The sequence below is a fragment of the Tiliqua scincoides genome, chromosome 1 (assembly GCF_035046505.1).
Source record: "Tiliqua scincoides isolate rTilSci1 chromosome 1, rTilSci1.hap2, whole genome shotgun sequence".
NCBI lineage: Eukaryota > Metazoa > Chordata > Lepidosauria > Squamata > Scincidae > Tiliqua > Tiliqua scincoides.
Window position 1 is genome coordinate 99697284 of NC_089821.1, and position 17425 is coordinate 99714708.

The 17425-nt window shown below is 40.6% G+C and overlaps 1 protein-coding gene across 2 annotated transcripts in view; it reads right to left on the bottom strand.

Moving 5' to 3' along the window:
* Window positions 1–17425, bottom strand: part of RBMS1 (RNA binding motif single stranded interacting protein 1) — a 163453-nt gene that overhangs the window by 115123 nt on the left and 30905 nt on the right. The gene's annotated exons all lie outside the window — the stretch shown is intronic.

Below are 17425 nucleotides of genomic sequence, written 5' to 3' on the forward strand. Positions count from 1 at the left end.
GAGAGTAGGGGGGGGCAAAGTATTTGAGCGCAAAGCGTCCCTTCGTTGGGGGTTTATTAGTATAGCTGCAGAAACTCTGCTGACTTCAGCCTGGAGAAGGGGAGGGTAGGTGAGGAGAAGGCATTTTGAGTTACACTGCTGGAAAAGAACCACTTCTAGACAAGTGGGAGAGCTTTGGAGGAGCTAACCTAGGCATGTCTACTCAGAAGTAACTCCCATTATAGTCAAGGGGCTTACTCCTAGGTCAGTGTGGACAGGATTGCAGCCTGAGGGGCCAACCCTATCCAGTTTTCCAGTGCTGGTGTAGTGGTGCCAGTGGGGCGTGCACTGCATCCTGTGGGGAGGCAGTCACTGAGGGCTCCTCAGGTATGGAAACATTTGTTCCCTTACCTCGGGGCTGCATTGTAGCTGCACCGGAGCTGCGAAGTTGGGTAGGATTGGGCGCTGACAGTGCAATCCTATGCATGTCTCCTCAGAAGTAAGCCCCATTGTGTTCAGTGGGGCTTACTCTCAGGAAAGTGTGTACAGGGTTGCAGCCTAAATCACCTGCTCCTTTCACTTGGGCCTTTGATTCACCTGGGGCTAAATTTTTGGAGTAGTGCCCCATTAGGAGACAAACCGAAACCTCTGTTCTTTCTCCTCCCCCACCCAGCCTCGCACAACGTGGAAACTGCGCGCTACTCTAGTGGCAGAAAAGCGAATGTGCGGTGCGTAGAAACTCTTGACTGAGCTGGTGCTAACCCCTTGTGATTGCCAGTAATATGATCCTTACACACTGGGATTGCGAAACTGCTACTGAAGCTCCAAACCCCGCTCCTTCAAGTAAATAGGCTCCTTACTAAAGCAATAATAATAATAATAATAATGACCTCATTTAGATTTATAACTCGCCTAGAGCCATCACCACTCAAAACAAGCAAATCAAGGAAGATCAAAGAATGTTATTTTGCTTTGTTGTTGTCGTTTTTGCTTTGTTTTTTTTAAACATATGTTTCACTTGTTAAGTAAAATAAATGATGGGGGGGTTACAAAAACCCTGGTTCACCCCCAAAATCTAGGCCTGATTAAGTTAAAATTGGGGACAGAAGGATTAAAACTATTATCTCCATTCTCCATACCTTTCCTTTAAAAACAAGAAAAGAACAGACATATACGTTGGTAATGAAAACAAAATGGGATTCTTGCAAAACAACCCCTAATGTAGATAAGATTACTGCAGGAATCACTGCTAAGCAAGAATGCCATGCATGGCAACTTTGGTTCCAGAGTGACAAGGTGACTTTTCTAATATGGACACTAATAGTGTAATAGTGGTGAACTAGAAATCCATGGACTTCAGGAGAGTCCAAACTGCAGCCCACCTGCTTGACACTACACATGTTTATTGAGAAGCAAGACACAGTGTTCAATGGAGCTTACTCCCAAGTAAGGTCAACAGGTGTACAGCACTGATCTTCAAACACCCCCATAAAAATGAGCTGCTAGATTAGTGGGCATCTTGCAAAAAAACTTCCTTGTCTGCCAAAAAGGATTTTCCTTTTAGTTTTTTAAGAGTTTCAGTGATGCCAGTAAAAAAAAACACAGAAAAAAAATTAAATCAGTCAGATCCTATTCATGTTTTCTTCAAAGTAAGCCTCAGTGATTACAGAGGAATCTGTTCCTAAATATATGTGCACAGGACTGCAACCTCAGGCTTCTGTGTGTACACTTGCATAGTAAGTCATCAGAGGTATTTATTGGGACTTTTAAATAAATGTGCATAGGACTAGGGCTGTGATTCAGTTTATGAAAGCATATTCCAATCAGGCTAGCAGTTTAACAGCCCAATCCTATGCATGTCTACTCAGAAGTCCCATTAGTGTCAACAGGGCTTACTCCCAGGAAAGTGTGGATAGGCTTGGGCTGAGAGTTCTTTGGGAGTGAGGTAGGATATGAATTTCTAAAAACAAAAATAATTTTTGCTATTTAAAATTAATGTATAGTTTGCCTTTGAACAACTTCTGTCCATTGGGCTCTTGACATTGTTAATTGTTTAGCTATTTGTTAGTAATATCTCAATGTAATGTATGCTATTTATCAAGAGTCTACAAAGGTGCATTTAGAGATGGCCTTGTTGATCTAGTTTAGCAAATATTTAACATATAAGATATGGCATATCTCATGAAAAAATGCTATCCACAGAGGTAGTGGAACAAATAGCAGTTCAGTATTGGCACATAACTCCCTTCTCAAAATATAGAAACAAGAACAGATTTAATGGAACAAAAGTGAAATAAATTACAAGAAGATTTCATTGAAGATTTTGGTTCATGAGTACTGAAACTATATGTTATAGATGACACGAAAAGGCAAATTAGTAGTAATCAAGTTCTTACACACACGAAAAAAATGAGAAACATGAAAAATAATAAAATGCAATACGGACAAGAACAGCAATGGAAGTCCTTGGAGAAGTGTTTTTGAAACCATTATCCTTGATTAAACTTTAATTCTTTAAATTGCTTTGAGGTAGCAAGTAAACAGGAATAATGCCTACATGAGAAAACAATATGAACACATTTCTTGTTGAAAAATAAAGAATACTAAAGAATAGCCAGGGGATTTAGGGAAACAAGAAAGAACCCTCTAAATAGTGACCAAAAAGTTAATACATATAAAAATTTATTCAGTGGAAGACCATGAACCAATGAACTATAGTATACCATCCAAAATTTGCATTTAAGACTTCAAATTGCCTCTCCTATCGTTCAGTGCAGCAACATTATCACACTATGGCAGTGGTTCACAAAAATCCACCACTCTTTTTGGCCGTAATGAGGAGCTGCGGTCAATGGCCCAGTAGGTCAAGGGAGTTGCCAGTCAAAAATGTTTGAGAGCCACTTAGCTATGATCTATGTCACTTGCTTTGACTTCATACCAAAAACTCCAGTCAAGATCCCACCTTGTGCCCAAACTACAGTTTTGTGTGAAGATATACATGTGAGAGATGTGTTTCTTCATTTTTGCTCCCAATAGTGTTTAGGTACCCATCTCTTTTAATGCTGTCTATCAGTGTGCTGGTGTTCTTCACATACGCAAAGAAATTGTTGAATGCTGTTATCTGTGTCAAGAATAAAAGCTAGGATTTAAGAGAAGCCCCACCCCTATTTCGTATCTTGAGACAACTTATGAGCAGAAGCTGAGAGAAAATGTTAAAATGAATCAAAAATAGCAATGTATGCAATAATTTAGAAAAGTTATGAGCTGCAGGATATCTAACAAGTTGGGGTTGCTGACTTGTGGTAATAACCATAGATTAACAGTTCTGAATCATATTCCCTGAATCTAAAGTACCAAACGTCGTTCACTTTCACAGAACACCATTTTTCAGTATTTCAGTTATTCCCCTTCAGGAAGTTTCATCCTAATTCTGCTGCTTTTGCTCACTACAGGAAGGAACACTTATGTAGCGATCATTAATATGAAATTTATTTTCAGTGAATGATTCCTTTAAAATATTCTCTTTCACTGCAATCTTATATGGATGTACTCAGAAGAAAGACCCAATGAGTTCAATGGGATTTATTCCCAGCAAAGTGTATATAGGATTGCAGCCTTCATGAAGTAAATTTCTCTGTATATGCACATTCTGGGGCCTTAAATCTGAGAAAACATTAGGTCAGTAGATGACACTAATTAAAGCCCATTAGAGAAAACATTTTACTGAGAAATTGGATAAACACAATTCATGACACAACATCTTACCTTTACATGTGAAAACAGCCAAAGAAACTCAGAAGTTTTGGGCTAGGACATCCTTAAACTATAATTGAACTCATGATGTTAATTCTTGTATTATACTAGAAATGTATCTAAACCCATATTATTTCTTGGTGGCCACTCTTAGGACTACCTTATAGAAATCTGTGTTCAGAGAGTGTAATAGGATAAGCAGATGATCAGTAAGCAGTAAAATAGTGTAATTGCACTTTTTAGTTTTACCATGTCTGTGCTCTGTGAAATCCAAATCCATTTAGAGATTCAGAAGTGCTCAACTCAAATTCTAAAACTCATGCTATTTCTTTATGAAAGCCTTGTTCAATTAATACTGGCTACAATCCAGAAAGCTACTTCGTGCACAATCCAATCTCAAAATTATGCCAGCCAAATTCCCTGCTCTGGTGATACACCAATTTTGGAGATACACCAATGCAGAGGACAATACACCAGCATAAGATTGGGGATACAGTGGAATACTGATATATCGCTACTGCTGGTGCAGCTAGGGTGGTGGTGTGAGTGTGTTAAGAGTATTCAACTCAGTGGAGAGTGAAAGGACACTGCATTCCACTCTGCTATGATGGAGCAAAGGATTCAGATTACCTCAGCATCCAGTTGCAGCACACCCCCACATCAGCATATAAACCCCGATGAGAGACAATAATGCAGATAATAGCTGCATCCCAGATGGCCTGCCTCACTTCATGTAGTCCACAGAACAAGAGGAGCCTTAGATGATAGGAACTAATGAATGATCAGTTTGCTGAGGCACTTCCCTTCTATAATCTATAGTAGATTCTATAATCTATAGATTTCTGGACTGGAAATCTGGAAAGGATGCAAAAGAGAGTAATAAAAACTATCTCTGAATGACAGGTACAAGGGAGTGGCAACAGGGAACAGGTATCTTGTTGTCTGTGGCATCTGGTGGGCTACTGTGTGAGATATAGGAAGCTGGACTCAATGGGTCCTTGGCCTGGTCCAGTAGGTCTCTTTGTTTGTTCTAATCATACTAAGGGCGCAATCCTAACCCCTTATGTCAGTGCTTTCCAGCACTGGCATAGTGGTGCCAATGGGACATGTGCTGCATCCTGCAGTTGGGTGTCACTCACAGAGGCCTCCTCAAAGTCAGGGAATGTTTGTTCCCTTACCTCAGAGCTGTGTTGCCCTTATGTTGGTGCTGGAAAGCACCAACATAAGGGGGTAGGAATGCGCCCTAAGTTGAGTTTCGTGTGATTTTTTTGTTATTATCAGTGGATGTGACAAAAGTTTACTTGCAAAATCTCAAAAGGCATATATATATATATATATATATATATATATATATATATATATATATATATATATATATACACACATATACATACATACATACATACATATATATATATATATATATACACACACACACATATACATATACACACAGGGCTTTTTTTGTAATGGAACGCACCGGAACGGCGTTCCTGCACCTTTTTTTCCCCTCCTCCCTGTCCCCACCTTTTTTCCCTGCCTGGACCGCCCCGTCCCCTTTTTTACCCTGCTCCCTGCCCCCACCTTTTTTCCCTGCCTAGACCACCCCGCACTGCTGGCTAGGGAGGGATTCGAACCTCCAACCTTGTGTTCCACAGCCCAGCACTCTCTCCATTGGGCTACAGGAAAGCCTATTGTTATTTCAATGTAATAGGGAATTACTTTGCTTTTGAGTTCGCCTGTAATTGTATGTGTTTCTTTGCTTAAAACCGACCCCCAGGCACTACCAATGTCCAAGCTATTTTCTGGTTCAATTGGTTAATTCTTTGCTCCTTGCATTATCCTCCCCCCCCCCCATTTGTTGTTTTGATAAAGTTTGCTTATGCTAACTTGCTGCCTGTCTGTGATTACTGAACTCACTGAGAATCCTATGCATGTCTAATCAGAAGTCAGCCCCATTATAGTCAATGGGGCTTACTCCCAGGTATGTGTGGATAGGAATGCAGAGCGCAATCCTAACCCCTTATGTCAGCACTGTGGGACATGTGCCAGTGGGACATGTGCTGCATCCTGCAGTTGGGTGTCACTCATGCAGGCCTCCTCAAAGTCAGGGAATGTTTGTTCCCTTACCTCAGAGCTGCATTGCCCTTATGTCAGTGCATGTAAGGGGTTAGGATTGCGCCCACAGTCTGAGAGTATTGCTAGGCCTCATAGACCATGGGCTATATACTACAGATTTGTGGGGAGTTTGCCACATAACTAGGAGGGAGGCTTTCAAAGACAGTCTCTCTTTGCATGGTTTTGGCCTTGTGGTAAACTCCAAGCTTGGCCCTGACCCAACCTAAGTAACTAGGATTACTTTCTAAGACCTAAGTAACTAGGATTCTTTCTTTATCATGTCTCTGTGCCAGAGGTGAGGAGAACATGGATTTCAAGCCCATTCCTACTGTATTCCTGAGTGATCCAACAAGGCTCAGTTTATTGAATTGTCAAAACTGGGCCCGTTGTGGCTTTCATAGTCAAGATATCAAACTAGTTGGGACATTTAGCACCAAGTATCATCCAGGCACACTATTAGTTAAAATGATTGATGTGGGTGAGACCTGAACACTTCTGAAGTATTATTTTACTTGCCACAAGTGTGCTTTAAATTCCATGTCTTATATATGTTATTTCAAGTAACTACATTTCACTGCTGTAAATTACACTACACAGGCATTTTTAACTCGAAAAGAAATTAATAAAAATCATGTTGGATCATGTCAGCAGAGTTTTACAAAGCCACTTTGTTTACAAAGTGAAAAATACACATTGCATGCAAGAAATGTGAGCTAGTTCAATGAATAGAGAATACTGTTTCAGAACTGTACTTCAGTATTTCAAGTCCTCAACAAACAGATCAAATAAAGAAAAGAAAAAGTGGTTTTCTGCTAAGGTTCACAACTTTTTTTTCTCACCCTGCTCCTGTGTCTTTTAACATCCACCTTATACATAGAAATTAACCAGATAAATTTGTGACCGGAAGATAAAATTATAAGGAAACACTTGACTTGTTGAATTTCTTAGTACTTGTCTATCACTTTAGAACAGGGGTCTCCAAACCTCGGCCCGGGGACCAGATGCGGCACGCAGTAAACCTATATCTGGCCTGCGGCCAGCCTCTAGTCCCCTGAAAGCCTCTGGCCCACTCGACTGAACATGACCAGAGCTGTGCTCTGACTGCATCTGGAGGGTGTTCTGAGGGCCGGAGAGGCTGAGTGAATGAGCCCACTCATTCATTTATTCATTCATCTAAATTCCATCTCTAATTTATCTATTTAAATTTTTTTCTGGCCCTCAGCACTATGCCAGATATTTCATGCGGCCCTCTGGTCAAAAAGTTTGGAGACCCCTGCTTTAGAATAAAATTAATCATGATTCTTTTTTCCTATTGAAGTCCAGAGTAATGCTAACATTGTTAATCAGTGAGCAAAAATAAATACCTGTATGTTTCATTTCATGGTGGGAGACTTGCATAATGTTAGTGCTGAATGAAAGATGTAGTCCATAGTTTTAATTATGGAGTTATACAGTATGAGTTGCATGCCAAGAACTTCTTGAATTTGGGGAAGAAGCTCTGTTTGCACAAGGGGAAAGGAAATTTTTGCTGATCTCCCCTTAAGAGATTAGAATGAAAGTGAAAGCGATTCCTAGGCAGTGAAAGATATTAGTACTGAAGTATGATGCCATTGTGCCACAATGGGTAGGTCAGTGTGCCATAACTCCCTCCTTGCACCTTCTAAGAATCACAAGTCTTGAATGCCCTCTCATTACTTAGCACCTGACTGTTGAAGAGAAGAGGGAAGAGAACGTGCCAAATTATGAACAAAGCTCCTCAAGGCAACTTAGTTTAGGTAAGGAATGGAAAACATGTTGCAAAACTTTTATTCTGGACTGTAAAGAAGTATAAGAAAACAAAAAAGTGCAATTCTGAAAAAAGAGAAAGAGGTAGGAATGGGATCAAATTGATTTAGCTGTATGAATATGTACAGGAATTGTTTGTTCCTCATATAAGTGACTTTTTTCTTAGCCTATGAGGATTACAAATATATTATAAAATACTTTTATACAAGTAACCAATCAAATTAACTCTTCATCTAGAATAAAAGCTAGTTGTGCTTATTGAAATGAAGGAGGGTTGTTAGCTGCAACTAATTTGTCCCATTTATGAAATTTAAAAATGATTGACTTTCTCTGGAATAGGTCATTATATGTTCTATTCATAAACAATGTGGGAGGATAGAAAGGATCTTTCCAGATTTGATCTGGGAAGATGTTTCACATCAACAAACTCCTAGTTGAATTTCACTATTTCTTGGAAACAAGTTTAGTCCAGATTGAACTCAGCTATAAACGGGTTCACCATTATCAAGAAATAAAGCCATAAAACAAAAAAGTTTCAAAAACCTCAAGTTCATGTTTTGCTTTTGTAAAAACAAATTAAAAAATAAAAACTTGAATCTTATTCTTCACACGGCTGCAGGTAAATACATTGTCTTCACAAACAAATAAAATAACTGTCATAAAATATTTTTAACAGTTTGTACTAGCTATTTTTCATGTTACTATAGAACTCAAAAGAAATCCAGAATAATGGAGTGTATCTGGAACATTTCTTGCTTTGCCTAGTACTGAAATCATGCTCCTAAGCTTTTTATCTTCCCCTTGCTGTTCTCTTAATGTGTACAGAAATGTGCCCGGGCAAGGAGAGTGGGGCCTTTACAGAGGAAATACTGCCGGCTACTAACACAGGATGTAATTGAGACCACAAAAGACAACATACTCTGTTTTAACTGTTGAGCTGGAAGTATGGGAAAAAAGCTCAGACCTCTGGTTAATTGTTTCAATGAAACAATCTCACACTCTTCAATCAAGTGTTTAAAAGCACAAAGTGCAAATTCACACTGTAATCTGTGTGACTTCTACCGTTCAGTAGAAAAGAAAGTAGACATTGTTACATTCCCCACCCTTCTCTTGACTGGGGTGTGGATTAAAATATATATATATATTAATTTATTTAATTAAAATTTAATTTTTTATTATTATTATTATTTGTAAAATGCCAGATAGACTGCAAATAGTATACTGTCCCCACCCTTGTAAAATCTGGTGCCCAAAGTGACTACTGTATTTCCCCTTGCTTTATGGTAAGGCCAGTCTGGCTGTTATCCTGTTTAACAACCCAATCCTAATGGGACTCCCCTGACACAATACATTAGTGCTGATCGGCCAGCGCTGTATCCTGCATGGGCAGGGAGGCAGCCAGAGGAATCTTGAGGTTACCTTGAGATAAGGGAACGTTATCGTGTCAAGCCCTAGACTGCCCAATGGGACTACTGAATCTGGACCAGCTCAATCACTGGCGAGTAACCTCATGTAGGACTTTCAGGCCCAGGAGGGGGGTTAAGATCTAGTAGAGGCCTCCTTTGCCATCCCTGCCTTCTCCCAGGCCTGAATCTTCCTCCTCGCTGCCTTCCCCTGCCCAGTTTCTCCCTGACCCAGAACACCATGGCAGACTTACTGCCAACGGCTCCCAGGGCTCCTAAAACTGGCAGGAAGGACCAGTGCCTTCCTCTATTAGCCTTCACACCAATGGCTCTCTCTTTTTGGCAGCTGTGAAGTGCTTTACTTCCACAATGGCTGACTCCTGGGCAGCACGTGCAATACTGGCACTGCCTTTGGGTAAGATTGGGCTGTATGTCTTGGTGTGGGGTGTTGTTATAAGGGCAGTGACCTAAATATTATGGGTCATTACTATATAAAATCACCATGGCTGGTATAAAAAGTGGATAGTATAAAACAGTACTCTTTCAGCCCATACATAAGACCATACACTTGTATGTTTTAATTAGAATTAGCTGCTGCCTGTTGCTTTTCCCCTCAGTGATTGCATTCAACATGGATTAGAATCTGCACTTTACTTATAGGCATTTATTGGAAAAGCTAGAAAAAAAACAAGCTGTCTCCTATCTAAACAGTAAGAATTGTAGGTTATTCCGGAGTTATTCAGTCCGACAAAACAGAGGGAACTGCCGAGGGATATATGTCTTGCTTCATGTTGGGTTTGCAGAAGCATGAAAGACAGTTCTTTTACCTTCTACAAAGTCCCACATCCCTCCCTCAAGTTCTCTGTGAATTCCCAAGAATTTGGGGGAATAAAGTCAGATTCTCAACTTTGTGTTGACTTTGCAGAAGTGTAAGAGATTCTCAGCACTTTTGCCTTTTGCAGTAGGTCTGTGCAAAGTGAAACAAGACCCAGCCACTCCCCTGGAGTTCTCTGGCACATGCAGATAGTGCAGGAAAGGAGTGGGTCTTGTTTCACTGTGCAGGGGGCTTTTGCCAAAGCAGCATGATTCACTTCAACAGCAGCACAGAGAAACTGACCCTTCCCCCAGGCTTCCTGAACTTGACAGAAGTGGGAAGCAAGGACATTGGAGAGGATTTCTGGGGATCTGCTCAAATATCTGTTTTAGTTCCTTATCTGTTAATAGTAGTTGATGCTGCCTCAGAATTATTATGACGACAAAGGAGCTGAAGATTCAAAATCTTAGTATTAAGAGCAACTGGGGGAAAAAGCTAGGGTGAAACAGCTAGAAAGATTTATTTGCTAAATTTTATAGATCCCACCAAAGGTTGCATCCCTAAGGGCGCAATCCTAACCCCTTATGTCAGTGCTTTCCAGCACTGACATAAGGGCAATGCAGCTCTGAGGTAAGGGAACAAACATTCCCTTACTTTGAGGAAGCCTCCGTGAGGAAGGCTTTGAGGAAGCCTTTCCACTACATCAACATCTTTACTTAAGCAATACTTGTTCTGACTATTTCATCTAAACACTCTTATCCACATATAATAGAAGAGCAAGAATTGATTTTTATGTTGACAGGTCAGTCAACGGTGGACCATTTAATGAATGAATGAATAAAATGAGAATGTTGACATTAAATCATTATGGCAATGATCCATAAGCCAGTTAAGATGACTTACTTGACCATTCCTGTGAATTGCTGTACAAGCAAATAAGGGATTATGGCTTTACCAGAAAGTCTCAACTTGTGGCATTATGCTGGTTGCACTGGTGGAACAGCATGCATCATTGATAATGAGGTAATATAGCCAAGACTGCCAACATAGCCAAGTGCATTGTAGCAGCGGTCTATGATAAGGTCACTAGGATGCAACCCTGAAACTCATTCGCTCCTTTAAAATTACTGGGAAAAATAAGGAAATGAAACAACTGTTGCTCCTACTGCCTATTCCATTTGTCATAGTCCCCTACTACCTGAGTTGCACACTTGGAGGCCTGTTCAGTCCAAGTGGGAGGTAAGAGGCAAAATAACAAGGAAAGGACCCACGGGAAGAAACCATGCCTGTTTCACTTACTGCTTCTTTAGCAATTTTAAAGATGCACAGTGAATGTCTAGGTGCCTAAATTATTATGAGTTTACAGGCTGTATTTGTGCCAAAAGCCCCAGGCCTTTTTGTTTTTTGCAATTAATTATTACTATTAAGAATATTCATATACCAGTCTTCAACCAAAAAGTCCACAAAGCTATTTACATAATAAATAAATGCATACATAAATGGTCTACTGTTCCATACAGGATCACAATCTAAAAAAGGCATTATAAAAACACCAGTAAGCTGCCATGTTATGCTGGCATGGACAGAGACACTCTCACTGCTAAATATAAGAGGGTACCATTTTAGAAAGCACTCTTTGTGGAGTTTCTGCCTGTCCAATAGTACAACACTTCCCAAACTTCCCCGGCTTGCAATGCCCTTGGAATCCAGAAGGAAGGAAGTGATGATGACGTAAAATGTATCATACAGTAATGTCACCACCACCTCTGGGCTTGAAGGGCATCTAAAGCCTCCAAACAGCGGTAAGATGGTCAGGATGGGTGGGAGGCTTTTCCCAGTGTGTGGTTTTTGTGAGCTGCAGCTCTGCCTACTGTGCTGAGTCTCCCTCTGCTGTTTGGAGGTTCATGCTGTGGTCTCTCTTTTGGCAACCCGCAATGCCCCTGCAAGTGTTTTGAGATGCTCCAGGGCATCACGATGCATACTTTGAGAACCACTGCAACAGAAGAACTTAACATGCATACAGTAGACAGGTCTAGGTCTATTGTCCAACTCTGGCTTTTTGCTATTTTGTTGCTGCATTGTTTTTATATTGTTCTATAATAATAGTTTTATAATAATGTTTAATTTTATGTAAGCCGCTTTGGGCATCCTTTGTGGGGGGAGGGCGGAAGCAGCATAGCCGGAAATAGTGCTGCCCCAGGGCACACCTTCCAGGGCTGCCCCCTTACCTGTACCCCTCCAAACGTGACCGGTCACATGCTCCGGACGCATCCAGAGAGTGTTCTGTGGGCCAAGGAGTTCTGAAGGCCAGAGGGTGTTCTGAATGCCTTCTGAAGCCTCTGGAAGGCCTTAAAACATCACTTCTGATTTTTTTAGTAAAAACCTCGAGTGACACATTAGAAGGCCTCCTGAGGGCCAGAGAAGTCACGTGCAGCCTCCCTAGCCTCCGCTGTGTGCTGCTCAGAATGAGGCCTGCTGAAGTAGTCAGACTTTCTCTGAGTGGCTCATATATGGGTGAGGGGGGCAAGATTGCAGAGCTGCAGCAGAGGCAGCATTGGCTCATAGTATCCCTGTGCCCCCTCAGCTATGCAACTGGAGAGAAGACAGAGTTAAAATGCATTAAATAAATTTTTAAAAATCCAACTACATTAACTGTTGGATCCAGGGTTGAAGAATAACCTAGAGCTGTTTTTACCATCTGTACTGTGTATGAAGATTTTTTTTCCCATTTTAGACAAGGCTGAGTTTGCCATACTGATCCACACTTTCCTAATTTCCAGGCTTACCTACTATAATTGGTCTGCAATGAGCTCTCCTTAACAATGACTTTGAAGTTATAGGTAGTGCAGAATGTTACACTTCTTCTAATGGAGTGGACAGAAACAATCATATACAGTTTGTTTTGGGTCAACTACACTGGCTTATGGATTGGTTCTAATCTTAATGAGTGGTTCTAAGGGGCTTCAGGCTCACACACCTAAAGGACTAACTTCCCACAATCAGCCTGTACACCACTCTGATCAGATCAGAGACCCTGCACACTATTCCCACTGGCCCATCTCACCCCAGCAGTGTCTGTTCTAGTGGCTGTCTGCTGGTATTCTTTTGCATCTTTTTAGATTGTGAGCGCTTTTGGGACAGGGAGCCATTTAGTTATTTGATTTTTCTCTGTAAACCGCTTTGTGAACTTTTAGTTGAAAAGCGGTATATAAATACTGTTAATAATTCCATTGCTAGTCTTATTTTTAACCATGCTGATTTGTGTTTTTTCTTCTTCTTTTGTCCTGTTGCTTTTAGGCCTTTCTAACCCATCCTGAGCCAATAGGGAAAGCAGTTTATGAACATTCTAAATAAGGTTATTGCTCATGTTTAGAGGTACAAAAAAAAGAATAATTTCAGATCTCATTACATTAGGTCAATACAAGGGTATCAAATACAAAGCAGAATGCAATGTTCCTCAAATCTATCCTGCTCACATTTACTCATTACTGATATGATACATGTAGTTCCTCATATTTAAACACATCAGCTTGATAACTGAGGATTATTCTATCCAACTTTCTAGCAGTGATGCAGCCTTGCCAACATGGCATGCACTGCATCCTGCAGTGTAGGGGCAGTTAATAGAGTCCTCCTCTAGATAAGGGAACATTTTTCTTTTACCTTGAGGCTGCATTGTGCTTGCATTGTTGTTGGAAAGTTGTATGGGATCGGGCCCTGAATCTATTATTAAGTAAACAAGAGCATTAGAGTACTACAAGAGTAGAATGTAGCATATTATCTCTGTGTAAAAACCGAAGAGAAAAGCAAACCAGTGAAACCAGCAAAAATGTAGAGCAGGACAGGACAGCCTTGAGGCATTCACACAACACATCTGGTTGACCTTTAGTTAAAAGATTATTTTTGTCTTGCCTTTCCATTTGAACAAGTATCCAAGGCAGCTAACAAAATAAATATAATTAATCTTAGATTATATTTCCATGCAGTGCCATAGCCACAATAAAATTACAACTGCAGTATATATGGTGAATGGAAGACCCACTTGTACAGGGCCAAAAATAATCACATATTTTTATGTGTTCATATTTATATTCATATTATGAATAATATGTTTATATGAGAACTATTATTGAAATGGGTAGAGCAGTGTTTTTCAAACTGTGGGTCATGACCCGCTGGTGGGTTGTGACCCAATTTTTGGTGGATCATGAGCTCTCTGTGATTGGAAGCCTCTTCTGGGTTGTGCAGTCCTGCAACCCATGTCATTGGCCACGTCACACCACATCATGTCCCAGAATGCCTTGTGGAAGCTGCCTACAAGGCATTCCAGAGTGTGACATGGCGCAATGCAGCCAGTGACGCACATTACAGGCTGGTGTGATTCGGAAGTGGCTTCAGGTTCATGCCTTGCAGCTTCCTGGTCATGGTGGACCTGGGACCCACTGCAGACAACACAGTGGGTCGCAAAGGTAAGATGTTTGAGAACCGCTGGTGTAGGGGCACTGTGTGCCACCTTTAAAAAAGCGGGCACATGCTGGACTGGGCATTTCATTTTTTTAATGATATAAATGTTGGTCATAATTTACTATTTATTTTATAAATCTGCAAAATATACAGACCTAAGTATTTATAAAAACAGTAGACATATTTCTGAATTTTATAGCTGAAATCTATCATAAGAACCTAAGAACATCCCCTCTGGATCAGGCCATAGGCCCATCTAGTCCAGCTTCCTGAATCTTACAGTGGCCCACCAAATGCCCCAATCAATGATCATAGCCTTCCTGTGTGTATTGCTGCTGCACTGGCTCCCCCCCAGAGTAGAAAAGCCAGCATGGAGGACGAAAGGGGTGGTTAGAGGGCAGAACAGACCAAGGAGGGAGCAAAACTGGGTAAGGAGAGGAAAGGGAGGCAGGGAGACTGTGAGAGGGGGTGGATCTAGCAGCAATGACACATTGTTGATTCTTTCATCCTTATCCGCAGGCTCCCCACCCTCTTTCTCTCACTGGACTTGTGAAAATGAAATCATTGGGGTAGGTCAGAGTAGACCATTTAAGTCCCTTTTCCTCCTGTAAGTCTTCTACTGCTTAATGGGCCTACTCCAATTTAAATCCCTTTTAAAGGGGATTTAAATCCCCTTTCCCTTCTGACATCTCCCCCAAATGGTGGCTGCACCAGTGGGGGAGGAGGGATAGGACTGGTTCATAAGTAAAATTTTTCATTATTTAAGAAAAGATAATGAAATTAGAGAAGTCAGTTTCTTCTTTAATTTCCCCCATGTTTTCATGACAGTGTCACAGATGAATTATCTTTCAGCATAACTTTAGCCAATTTTCTTTTTGTTATATCAAGGTAGTACTGTTTTCAATTCATATATTTTCAACAGTTAGAAAATATTGTCATACTGTGGCAATCCAGTGTTTTATTTGAGTGGAAGAAGTTAAACATAAACTCTGTTAGCCAAAGATTTGCTTTGAATCTGGCACATAGCAATCATGCTAATTAAAATATTGACTTTAAGCAAAGGCCATAAAATGTATGATTAAAAAGATTATGAGTGCTCTTATCAAATGACACAAGAGCGTTAAGCATATTGTACTGCCTTAGTAGAGGTATGCCTGTGCCTCAATTGTTGAGATATGTTTCTGTTTAACCTGGCTTTCTTAAACCTAAAAATAAAAGCAAATGTCTGACTGTGTTTCAAAGGTCATTTTTAAAGCAAATTTCTCTCATTCTTTAAGCATAGAAGTAAAGTACTCCTTAATTTATTGGCTAATTTGGCATATGGATCAGTAATAATACTTAACATTTGTATAGTAATTTCTGAGTGTGCAAAGTGTTTCACATGACTTATCTTGATGCAATTCTTATGTCACCCTGCAAAGGAAGTAAATATTATTATTCTCATACTCATTGTAGCTGAGGCTAGGAAGGAGTGACTTGCCTAAGGTCCTACCTAGTGAATTCATCGCAGAGGTAAAAATCTAACCAGGAAAATCCAAATTCACAGTTCAGTCTCTTGCATCACAATCCTATTGAGATTTACTCAGAAATAAATCACATTGTGTTTGATAAAACTGGGAATACCGGGTGCTGAAGGCTTATACCATAGTCTTTCAAGACTGAAGGTTGCCAACCAACCACTCCCAGATGTGTATAGGATTGTTGCCTTAAGGCACAATCCTACCCCCCCCCGTCTTTCCTAGAAGTAGCCAGCAGCAGAATGAGTGTTCATATATAGGACCCTTATAGCAGTGTTTCTCAAACTGTGAGTTGGGACCCACTAGGTGGTTCACGAGCCAATTTCAGGTGGGTCCCCATTCATTTCAATATTTTATTTTTAATATATTAGACTTGTTGCTATCATGGTACATGACTGCATTTGGTAAAATGTTACAGATCTGTACTTTTAACAGGCTACTATGTGTATGCTCTTAACAAGGATAGTAAATGGGACTTACTCCTGGGTAAGTGTGGGTAGGAATTGTAGTCTAGAATTTAAAAATTTTCCTGCTTGATGATGTATCTTCCAGTCATGACATCACTTCTGGTGGGTTCTGACAGATTCTCATTTTAAAAAGTGGGTCCCGGTACTAAATGTGTGAGAACCACTGCCTTATAGGATTGGGCCGTTAACCACAATGCTAAGTCAGCTCAAGAAAACAAAGTATACATTCTTGAAATTGTAAGGTTACAAGATAATTAAAGATCATCCAGATAAACTTCTCAACACTAGGTCAGAAGTTTCAATATGTTTCAGGGTGGAGCAAGCCTGATATTCTCTGGCCTGTTTGGTTGTGCCATCACACTAGACACAACTGAGGAACTCCAAGGGAAAACCACTCAGTACTGAAATCGGAAAAATAAATTACTGCATGCAACTCAGGTTGCTGCTTGAACTACTGTATGGATCATAGAACCTCTCTGGCATGGCCAGACACAGCCAAGAAGAACATTAGCAAGAAGGTAACTACTTAACCAAAGCTACTGTGGTTGTTGGACAGTTCCACTGATTTGTAGCAAAAGTTTGAACTTTCTTGTCACAGCTTGCTTTCTCGTTTTCGTATTTAAAAGAAAATGATCTATCGTCCCTGCTTGTGACATGTAAGAGAGACAGCAACAAAAGCAGCTTAGGCTTGATTTTTTGCTCTATCTGCTTTGGGGGGGAGGCAGAATGAGAAGGTCAATAGTAGTTGATCCTCTTCCCCTGGCAAGAGAGGGGGGAGATACCACCTGGTTATATTACAATATGTATAGGATATACCTATACCCTGCCCTACTCAAAAGTACATTTCATTTTATTCAATGGGACTGACTCCAAGGAAAGTGTGTACAGGATGGTAGCCCAGGCAGAAAGAATTAAGAGGAGGTGATGGCACCTTTCTTCTCCCATGTTTTCCATTTGCTCTTATCCATCTCCCCTTCCCGTGTCTGCGTGTGTGTGTGCCATGACTACTTCTTGTTCTCTCTGTCCAGAAGGAAATGATTGAAGCTTCCTCCAACCCTCCTCCCTAACCAATATTCCAACTGATTTACAGAGCAAGAGAGAGTCACACTTTTTTCTCCACAGGCA